This window comes from Chiloscyllium plagiosum, unplaced genomic scaffold (assembly GCF_037043375.1).
Source record: "Chiloscyllium plagiosum isolate Xiang-an unplaced genomic scaffold, Cpla_swu_hap1 HiC_scaffold_16, whole genome shotgun sequence".
NCBI classification, from domain to species: Eukaryota; Metazoa; Chordata; class Chondrichthyes; order Orectolobiformes; family Hemiscylliidae; genus Chiloscyllium; species Chiloscyllium plagiosum.
Genome location: NW_028270154.1, coordinates 89,733,616 through 89,745,229, shown reverse-complemented (window position 1 = coordinate 89,745,229; position 11,614 = coordinate 89,733,616).

The following is an 11,614-nucleotide window of genomic DNA, read 5'->3' as shown; positions in this document are numbered from 1 at the left end:
TTCAGGAGCAAGTCCAAAATTAGAACATAGAACTTAGAAAAGTACAGCACAGAACAGGCCCTTTGGCCCACGATGTTGTGCTGAGGTTTAAATGTAAAATAGAATAACAACCTGGGTACCCCTCAACTCACTGCTCTCCATGTGTCTGTCCAGCAGTCACTTAAATGTCCCCAATGACTGCTTCCACCATCAGCGCTGACACTGCATTCCATGCATTCACAACTCTCTGCGTAAAGAACCTTCCTCCTAATATCTTAAAACAATGACCCCTCATACCAGTCAATCCTGCCCTGGGGAAAAGTCTCTATCTATTCCTCTCATTACCTTGTATACCTCGATCAGATCACCTCTCTTCCTCCTCTCCAGAGAGAAATGTCCAAGCTTTTCCAACCTTTCTTCATAAGGCCATAGGTTTAGGGTGAGAGGGGAAAGATATAAGAGGGACCTAAGAAGCAACTTTTACACATTGAGGATGGTATGTGGATGGAATGAGCTGCCCGAGGAAGTGGTGGAGGTTGGTACAATTTTATTACAACAGTCCTGCTGAAGGGTTATGTCTGAAATGTTGACTCTCTTGCTCCTCAGATGCCGCCTGACCTGCTGTGTCTTTTCTAGCACCACACTTTATTGACTCTGACTCTCCAGCATCTGCAGTACTCACTATCTCCTACAACATTAAAAAGGGATCTTGGTGGGTATATGAATAGGAAAGGTTTAGAGGGATGTGGGCCAAATGCTAACAAATGGGGCTAGGTCAGTTTAGGTGTCCGTTAGGCATGGATGAGTTGGACTCAAGGATCCATATCCATGCTGTACAACTCTATGATTCTCCAAAGGCAATAATAACTTCTAATTTGCACCAGAAAGATTGGTTTACTCACTCCGTTCCCTCTCTGCTGATTCAGATAGCCAGCAGCTTTGAAGAATTCAGCTTCTCACCCCAAAGCTCTCCACTGGAACAATGTCTACCTGGGACCCTGTCTTAGCTCATGCATGAGGGAAACATTCAATGATAACTTAGTTATCTGCTGGCTAGACAATTCCAATACTCTCTCAGCCAGTCTCCTCATCTTCACATTCCATACACTGCTACATTGAGACTACCCTGTGCTGTCATCTTCTCCCACCATTCATTAACTCACATTGCCTTCTGATAAGGCCATCACACAAATTGAAAACTCTTATCCTTAGATTCAGAAACCTCATTGGCTTTGCTGTTCCCTGTCTCCTTAACCTCCACCAAGCATCAGAGATCCCTGCATTTATCTAATTTGGACTTTTTAAGCACTCCACTCTCTCTCTGTCCTGCCATTAAAGGATCTACCTTGGCCCAAAAGTTTAGAATTCTTTCCATCTCTCCTCTTCTCCGGCTTGTCATCTATCTTCCTTTACATCTCTTCAAAAATACCTTTGTATCATGTTCTCCTCCTTGACTGATATCTTTTTCTTGATTACCCTCCTTGAGGTGTTTGCTATATAAATGCAAGTTGTTGACATTACTCCTACAGGAGCAACATCATGATGTTAGTTTGCATTAATTACTTGAATATCTGTGATTCGAATAAGTACTAGAAATGTGAGCAGGCCATTCAGCCCTTCAAACCTGGCTCTGCCATTCAATAGGATCATAATTGACCATCTCTCTCAATGCCATCTTGCTGTTTTCTCCCCTTACCCTCAATGCCTTCAAAATTCAAGAAATTTATCTATCTCTTTCTTGAATATATTGTGACCTGGCCTTTACAGCCTTCTGTGGTTAAAAAAAAACTCCATAGGTTCACTTCCCTCTGAATGAAGAAATCTTTCCTAATTTCAGTCCTGAATGGTCTACCCCGTACATCCCCTGGCTCTGACTCAGGGAAAACATCCTCCTTGCATCTGCCTAGCCCTGTTGGAATTTCTGGCAAAATACCGCAGATGCTGGAAATCTGAAACAAAGAAAGAGAATGCTGGAGAAATTCAGCAGGTCTGGCAGCATCTGCGGAGAGAGAGACAGAGTTAAAGTTTTGAGTCTGGTAATGACACTGTGCGGATGGCACAGTGGCTCAGCAGTTAGCACTGCAGCCTCTCAGCACTAGGGACTGAGTTCGATTCCAGCCTCAGGCGACTATCTGTGTGGAGTTTGCACATTCTCTCTGTGTCTCCAGGTGCACCGGTTTCCTCTCACAATCCAAAAGATGCCCAGGTCAGGTAAATTGGCCACACTAAATTGCCCACAGTGTAGGTAATTAGTCAGGGGTAAATGTAGGGGAATGGGTCTGGGTGGGTCACTCATCGAAGGGCCAGTGTGGACTTGTTGGGCCGAAGGGCCTGTTTCCACTCTGCAGGGATTCTGATTCTAATCCTAATTCTTCTTCAGAACCCCCACCCATGTGCTTTAACATTGCTCACTAATCTCTCATGAGGGAACTTATCAGGAACCTCTGAAAATCCAAACACATCCACCAGTTCTTCCTTGTTGAGCATGATTTGCCTTTCACAAACCCATGCTGGCTTTGTCCAATCCTGTTAATGCTTTCCAAATGTTCCGTTGTGATGTGTTTTTAATAGACTCTAGAATTTTACCCACAATGGTTGTTTAGGTTAACTGAGCTGTAGATCAGTTTCTTCTCTCCCTCCCTTATTAAATAATAGGGTTACATTTGCCACCATCCAATCTGTAGGAAGTACTCCAGAGATTTTGGAAATAGAATTTTGCAAGATGACCACTAATGCACCCAATATTTCCAGGGCTAATTCCTTTAGTACTCTGGGATTCAGGTGATCACCATTTGACACCATTCATTTCCCAGCATCATTTCCTTCAAATCTACCCACTCAGTGGATCTTTGCTTCTTAAACATTTCTGAGTGGTTACTTGTGCCCTCTTTGTGGAGATACACCCACAATAGATGTTCAATTCTTCTGCCATTTCTTTGTTCCCCATTTTAACTTTCACACCTTCTGACAGTCAGGAACTTATATTTGTCTTTATTAATCTTTTTCTCTTTTATGTATTTATACAAGCTTTCAGTATGTTCTTGACTTTCAGACTAATTTCTCTGCCTATTCATTAAACTTGCTAAAAATGTGTTGCTGGAAAAGTGCAGCAGGTCAGGCAGCATCCAAGGAGCAGGAGAATCGACATTTCGGGCATGAGCCCTTCTTCAGGAAAGCCCTTCTCCTGCTCCTTTGATGCTGCCTGACCTGCTGCGCTTTTCCAGCAACACATTTTCAGCTCTGATCTCCAGCATCTGCAGTCCTCACTTTCTCCTATTCATTAAACTTCTCAATCTCTTTTGTGGAATCCTAAAATATTCCCAATCGTCAGGTTTACTGCTTTTTTCTGGATTAACCACCCCACTCTTGGCTGAATACAAACCGAAAGAACTGCAGATGCTGTAAACCAGAAACAAAAACAGAAATTGCTGAGCTTTTACAGCAATTGCTGTTTTTGTTTCCAATCTTAGCTGATCCTTACTTACATAATAATAGGTCTGAGGTTACTGCTTTATGTGGATCTCACTGGTTTTTCCGTTTCAGTCCCACTTGCTCAGACAGTTTGTACACAAAATATGACGTCTGAGACAGCTACTCCACCCAAAGTCTTTTCTATAAGCATTGTGACATTCACTTACATTATTTATCTCAGTTGCTTCAACTTCAGCCATCATTCTGAATAGTTCTTCTCTGTAGAACTTACTTAGATAGGAAGAAAAAATTGTCAGTTATAAAAATCACACAACATCAGGTTATAGTCCAACAGGTTTATTTGTGAGTACAAGCTTTCAGAGCACTGCTCCTTCATCAGTTAGCTAGTGGGGCAGGATCATAGGCAATGGAATGGATCAGCACTCTGAAAACCTGTACTTCCAAATAAACCTGTTGGACTATAACCTGTTTTTGTGCGATTTTTAACTTTGTCCACCCCAATCCAACACCAGCACCTCCACATCATGTATTATGTATTCAGAACATAATGCAAAATATGGTCACCACAAAGACAAAATATCAGAATCAGGATGTGGACCTCTTCAACCTCAAGGAATATTGGTTGTACAATCCCACGATAAACGTTTGACAATACCAGAAGTTGCATCATTTCATTACGAATGAATGAACAAAATGAATATTGAAAAAGTAACTTCACTTGTTGGTCAGTCAAGGACTAGGCACCACAGTTTTAAAATCAGAGATTGCCCTTTTCAGACAGAGATGAGGAGTGTGCACTTTTTCTCTCAAAGGGGAAGTCAGTAAATATTGTTTCCCTTGCCTGACAAGAATTACAGGTTATTGAGGGTTGGTGGAAAGGTGGAATTTGAAACACAAACAGATCAGCTGTGAACGGCAGAGCAGGATGAATGATCTCATATTTTACATGAAAGACAAATACAGCTCTGACATTAGAAAATTCTTCACAGAGATTGGACACTTGGTACGGACTCTGGAGTAAATTGTAAAGAAAAATATCCCGATTTCGAGGAATCCTGGAACCATCAGAACCTCGTGAGTGTGAATACATGAAATGACTTTAAAAGCAATCAGCTCTTGCTCTGTCAGTTCCAACTTTCCAAAGGCTAAACTTGTGCAATGCCATTTGCATAATGTGCATTTTTTTACTGGTGCACGTTCCATTCACAGTTGTGGAGATCTACTGAATTATGTCTCTCCACGTTCTTGGTGGCTTGACTTCTCAATCCATGATGACACCTTCAGATCTATTGCTTGCATAAGGCCACCAGTATGCTCCACATTTGGAATAAAATAACAGTATGAAACAATCTTGTGATTAGGGCACAAGGATGTTCACATCCTTGTTTATCTGATCCTATAGTGTACTTCCTAGAGTAAAATAAAAGAATCTCTGATGAAAAGTAAACAAAACTTAGTCCAATGGAAATTCCATTTCTTGCTACAATGAGTCATCAGTCCACATGAAAATCCCATTTCTTGTTTCGATTATTCATCTGAATTTGGACTGCTGCCAATTTTCAATTTGAGAGCACATTCTATCATTGCTAATCTGAGGGATTATCACACAAAAAAAAGCATAAAACATACAGTCCAATAGAAAGTTCATTTCACTCAAATTCAACTTCACAGAATATAGGGCAAATTTGTCAAATTCTTCAAGAACACACCTACATTGTTTCTGAATTAACTATCTAATTAACTGAATTAACTACCTAATGGAAAAGTAAATTACCTTACGAATTAAATATTATGATCCAGGAGATGTAAAAGCATTGTTTTAAATCAAGATTCATTCATCTAAAATGAGGAAGTCTTTGGCTCCTTTAAATTTACCAAATTTCTGAAAACAAATCATGAGGATCCTACCAATATTAGCAAATGAGTTGCAATAATTGACTTTGGTCAGACAATTTCACTTCCATCATCTGAAATAGTGATATAGAAACTGGGAACAATGCCAAATTTCCAAAAATTGCCTCAGGGCATAATTTTAAAGACTGCAGAATTCAAAAATGGGAACAATGAGGAAAATGGTCACAAACCTCAAGGTCAAACAGTTCATTAAGTTTAATGTAGAGACGCTATCTTAAAAGGGGACTGCATGTGTATGCATGCAAACCTTTTATTGACAAGGGGTCACAGTGCAAATACAAAGATATTATGCTAAACCTTTGTCATACTGGTTAAGCCTCAACTGGATTAGGGTCTCAATTTATAAAGACAATTTACAAAACATACAAGGATTAACAGAATGAGATGCAGATTTACTAGAATGGAACAAAGACGGAACATCAATTGTTTGTGTGAAGAGACTGGAATTACTCTACTTATAGGTTGAGGAAATTTAATAATGTTCAAAATCATGAACAGTGAGAGAGTAAATAAAGCAAAATTGCTTCCATTAGCAAATGGGCCATAAACCAGAGATTTGAGATTGGCAAAAGAATAAGGGCAAGACATGAGAAAATATTTTTGTCCAGTGTTGATATCTAGAATGTAGCCTCTGAAAAAAATGTTAGAAGCACAGTCAAAAGTAACTTTCAAAACCAAAGTAGATAAATAGACGAACAAAAACAGGGCAATTGAGAAAGAGGAAAACAACAAATTGGATGGCCCTTCCAACAAGCTGAGCCAGCTGATGAATGAGTACCTGCTTAGCTTTAAGATTCAATAATTGTCCACATACAGGGAGACTATCTAGAAGAGATGAACAGCCTTTGAAGGAGAAATCAGTCAGAAATGAAATCTTTCAAGAAGAATGTGACATTATAAAATTGTATAAATACCGTTAACATCTTGAATTTCAAGCTGTCTGATGCTTGTAAACAATTGAATATGATCAGATTCTTGAGATACTGAGGCAGAAAATAACATTTGCAAGACCGTTGGAAGTTGTTGAAAAGGACAATGTCCAATGCCCTCTTCAAGAATAATTAGTGCTGTGAAGGGAATGTCTAACTAATATGGTTTGTTGGCTTTTCATATTCATTTGGTTAATACTGTAGTCTGAAATATATGAGCAGTCACAGACTGGCCAATGGTCTGAGCACTCCTTTCATGGATGTAACGGGACTGGGGGCAACAACACCCATCCACCAAGACAGGATTATAAACGGCAAGTTATATTTGACCAACGTAGTCATGATGTGGAAGTGCTGGTGTTGGACTGGAGTGGACAAAAATCAGAAGTCAGCTAGGCAGAAGTGGGTACTGCAGATGCTAGAGATTAGAGTGCAGCTGAAAAAGCACAGCAGATCATTCCTGATGAAGGGCTTTTGCCTGAAACGTCGATTTTTCATGCTCCTCAGATGCTGCCCGACTTGCTGTGCTTTTCCAAAATAAGAAGTCACACAACACCAGGTTATAGTCCAATGGCAGATGGTGTTCAATCTGGATAAATGTAAGGTACTGCATTTTGGTACAACAAACAAGAGTAGGGCTTACACAATTAATGGTAGGGCCTTGGGTAGTATTGTAGAACAGAGGGACCTGGGGTGCAGGTAAATAATTCTTTGAAGTTTGTGTCACATATAGATCGTGGTTAAAATGGTTGGCATGCTTGCCTCCATTGCCAGTTCTTTGAGTACAGGAATTGGAATGTCATGTTAAGGTTTTACAGGACATTGGTGAGGCCACCTGTGTCCAATTCTGATCGCTCATTTATAGCAAGGATCTTATTAAGCTGGAGAGGGTTCAGAAGAGATCTGCCAGGATGTTGCTCGGTATAGAAGATTTGAGTTATAACGAAAGGCTGGATAGGGTGGGTCTTTCTTCAGTGGAGCGTAGAGGGTTGAGAGGTGATAATACTAGAAGCTTATAAAATAATGATAGGTATAGATAGAGTTAATGGTAGTTGTCTTTTGCCTAGGATGAAAGATTTCAAGACTTGGGGACACATTTTAAGGTGAGAGGAGAAATTTTAAAAAAAAGAGGCAATTTTCTTTTTTAAATAGAAGATAATTTGCATGTGGAATGAACTTCCTGAGAAAGTGGTGGATGCAGGTACAATTACAATGTTTAAAAGACATGTGGATAAGTACATGAGAAGGAAAGGTTTGAGGATATGGACCGATAGCAGGCAGGTGGGACTAGTTTATTTTGGGATTATGCTTGGCATGGACTAGTTGGACCAAAGGGTCTATTTCCCATGCTGTATGGCTCGATAATAGATTTATTTGAAATCACAAGCTTTTGGAGCACTGCTCCTTTGTCATATAAATACAAGAGGTTTTTCAGCACAACTGGCCCATGCTGGTGTTCATGTTTCACATAAGCTATGTTCCCACCAATATGGTGTGCCAAACAAGGATTTTTCAAAGAGTAAGTCACTGTCAAGATAGCTTGTTGATAAAATAAAGGCACATGTTGTTAAGAAGGAAGAATGGATGGTACGTTATCCACCAAGTAGAACAGTAGTTTGGGATTTTCCGCTCACTGCCTCCAACTGCACACAACCCTTTTCATCGCTGCCCAACAATAAAACAGGACTCATTTGATAGACTAATGGTTCAGTGGGAGAAGAGCAAATGGAGAAAACAAAATCCTTTTTTTATTGCTCTTTCACCCTCTTTATCCAACATCTATTTACCCACTTCAACGACTCCTCTGATTGCTGCTACATTGTCCAATAAACACATTTTCACTTTGGGTGTAGTCCCAATACTCCTCCGATACTCACCAAGACTTTTCCTGGAACACTAGGCCCAACCAGTTGTTATTGACTAACAGGTTCCTCTGCCTGAAATTGTTTTGAACAATTCTTGTCGTTTATCATTATCAGAAGTCTCTGGGTCCTATTTAAACCCCTCTTTTTGAGGGGTATGGAATGCTCCTCACCAAGCCTGGCCCACCTTCACATCAGTACTGCTCAGACCTTCTCATTATTTTGATGGCTTCGACAGCTGTTTCAGGATCATTATGATCCATTAATACGCCCAGTTTTCACAAGTCCACCTGGCCTCTCCATTCCCTTCTCAACATGACTGGCATTAGGCTCTCCAATGACATTTATTGCAGGCACAATGCCATCCATGCACTGCTTCGTTCTTCCAATCCATTTCTCAATTTATGCCTGATATGTTTCGATGACTCCCATCGATATCAATGTGCTCCTTTCACTCCAGTTGAAGAAGTCACATCACATCACGTACGACTTCTGAATTGTGGTATATCTCTAACCTATAGTATAACTATTATTTAGATCAGTTTAAGCAGGGGAAAGCAAAAACAGATTAGGCAACTATTTTGCTGAACACTTTAGGATTTCATTGTCGAGGAGAAAGTGAGGACTAGGGTTCCTCCTAGGAACCCTCCAACCACAAGGGATGAACTCAGATTTCTCCAGTTTCCTCATTTCCCCTCCCCCCACCTTGTGTCATTCCCAACTCTCGAACTCAGCACCACCTTCCTAACCTGCAATCTTCTTCCTGACCTCTCCGCCCCCACCCCACTCCGGCCTATCACCCTCACCTTAATCTCCTTCCACCTATCGCATTTCTAACACCCCTCCCCCAAGTCCCTCCTTCCTACCTTTTATCTTAGCCTGCTGGGCACACTTTCCTCATTCCTGAAGAAGGGCTCATGCCCGAAACGTCAATTCTCCTGCTCCTTGGATGCTGCCTGACTTGCTGCGCTTTTCCAGCAACACATTTTCAACTTTAGGATTTCAGCCATGCTGTTGGCATCACTCTTACTCTTAACCCACAAGGTTCCAGGTTCAAAATGCACATTCCAGGATTTAAGTACAAAAATCTTCGAGAGAAAGTGAGGACTGCAGATGCTGGAGATCAGAGATGAAAATGTGTTGCTGGAAAAGCGCAGCAAGTCAGGCAGCATCCAAGGGACAGGAGAATCGACGTTTCCGGCATAAGCCCGAAGAAGGGCTTATGCCCGAAATGTCGATGCTCCTGTTCCTTGGACGCTGCCTGACCTGCTGCGCTTTTCCAGCAAGACATTTTCAGCTTTAAGTACAAAAACTAAGGCCACCACTTGAGTTGGATGGTACTTATCAGTATGGAGCACTGTACCATCAGAGGAGCCACCTTCTGGATAAATCTTTAAACACAGGTTCTGTTTACTCTCTCAGATGGATGCAAAAGATTCCAGGGGACCATTTTGAAGAGCAGAAGAATGTCCAGGCAATACTTATACAAATTATCAGATCATTTATCACAATGTGCGTGTTGGACCATACTCTTAACAAATCCACTCCCATGCTTCCTCTAACATGACAGTGAATACATTTCAATAAGGACAGTAAAGTGTTTTTATACATTCACTGGCTCTGTAAAACATGTCCTGTGAAACTTATATGTGTGTAAGCATTTCCTTGTCTCATCAACAAGCAGAACCTTAACAAACCTGCAACTTTACGTTCAGCCTTTCATTCCTACTTTGCTGTTCTTAGTCATGGAACGTCATTTTAACAAAGCACAACTCAAGCTTCAAACATTCTCCTTTCCCCCAGGAATCCCACACTGACAAACACACAGAATTAAATTGAAAACATCTCTCCCTCCAATTTCTCAGACCTCTCATGTACATACTTTTTATACAACCATTGCTTTAATATCTCAATACTACCATTAAGTATTTGCTTATGATAATGGCTACATTTCAGACTTGTAAATCCAGGTTGTAAGTTTGCTCACTGAGCTGGTAGGTTTGTTCTCAGACGTTTCGTCACCATGCTGGGTAACATCATCAGTGAGCCTCCAGTGAAGCACTGGTGTTCTGTCCCTCTTTCTATTTGTGTGTCTTGGTCTGTTAAGGTGGGTGATCTCATTTCTGGTTCTTCTTCCCAAAAGTTGGTAAACAGGGTCCAAATTGATGTGTTTATTGGTGGAGTTCTGATTTGAATGCCTGGCCTCCAGGAATCCCATGCATGTCTCGGTTTAGTCTGTCCTAGGATGGATATATTGTCCCAGACAAACCCCCAAGTCTCTTTGGGCATCCACTATATTTACCTTCATACCGTCCTTTCTCAGTCCAAAATGGATAACCTCACATTGGCTTACATTGAATTCCATCTGCCAAAGTTCAGCCCATTCACCTTTCAATATCCCTTTGTAATTTTATACTATCACCTACACTGTCTACAATGCTGCCTAACTTTGTGTCACCAGCAAGTTAAGCCATTTGTTTTCATATATCACCTGATGCACTTTTCCTGGGATTGTGACTAACTATGAATACTCCAACAAACAGTTTAAAAGCTAAACTTATAAACCGGGTGGAATTCAGATGCAAAGAATATTGCGAATACTTTAGAAAAAGCATGAGCGTGAGAAAGTTAGCAATAGAGATGTGTAGTGTACTCTTTACACAACGTTTCAAATATTGTGTCCAGTTTTCGGAAGTCTAATTTAGGAAGGACTTCAAGACTTTGCATTGTACAGAACAGGCACACCCAAAGGAAATCAGGGATGAATTATAGTTCATTCCAACAGAAGGTGGCTGAGATCTGTCATGTGTCTCAAAAATTGTGTTTGGGAAGGACTGTGAAGCAGAAGGCTGCAAAGACAAAGTGAGAAAATCTATTTCTGTGCAAGTAAATTCCTGTCCCCTAGATAAGATCACAAAGAAAGTAATGGAAGCAGTCGTTAGGGGATTCTTTTATATCATAGAAGGGCTCGTTAGGAAAAGAGATACAATGTAAGAAACACTGATGAAAGCAGAACTCCTATGTTCTACCAAAAAACAGAAAAAAAAATTAACAGTTAGGAAGACGGAACTGAACAGATAAATTAAATCATCACTAGAAAAATGGGCTGTATTGCCTCTGTGCTAATATGCATATGATTGTTTGACCGTGAAAATTTGCCTACAAGTTGCACTCTGTGGTTGTCATATTGCATTTGTGGAAATGTGGAGATATTAAAGGATATGGATATATACACTTTCTGGTGTTGGGTTCACATTAGAATTGGGAGAAAGTGATGACAGCAGATGCTGTAGTTCAGAGTCGAGAGTGTAGTGCTGGAAAAGCCAGAAACGTTGATTCTCCTGCTCCTCGATGCTGCCTGACCTGCTGTGCTTTTCCAGCACTACACTCTCGACGCTCATGAGAATTGACCTGGATTAATTGCTAGGGAGCCTAAATACACTGCTGGACACATTCCTCAATCGGAGAGTTTTAAATAAATTGACTCTATACACAAAG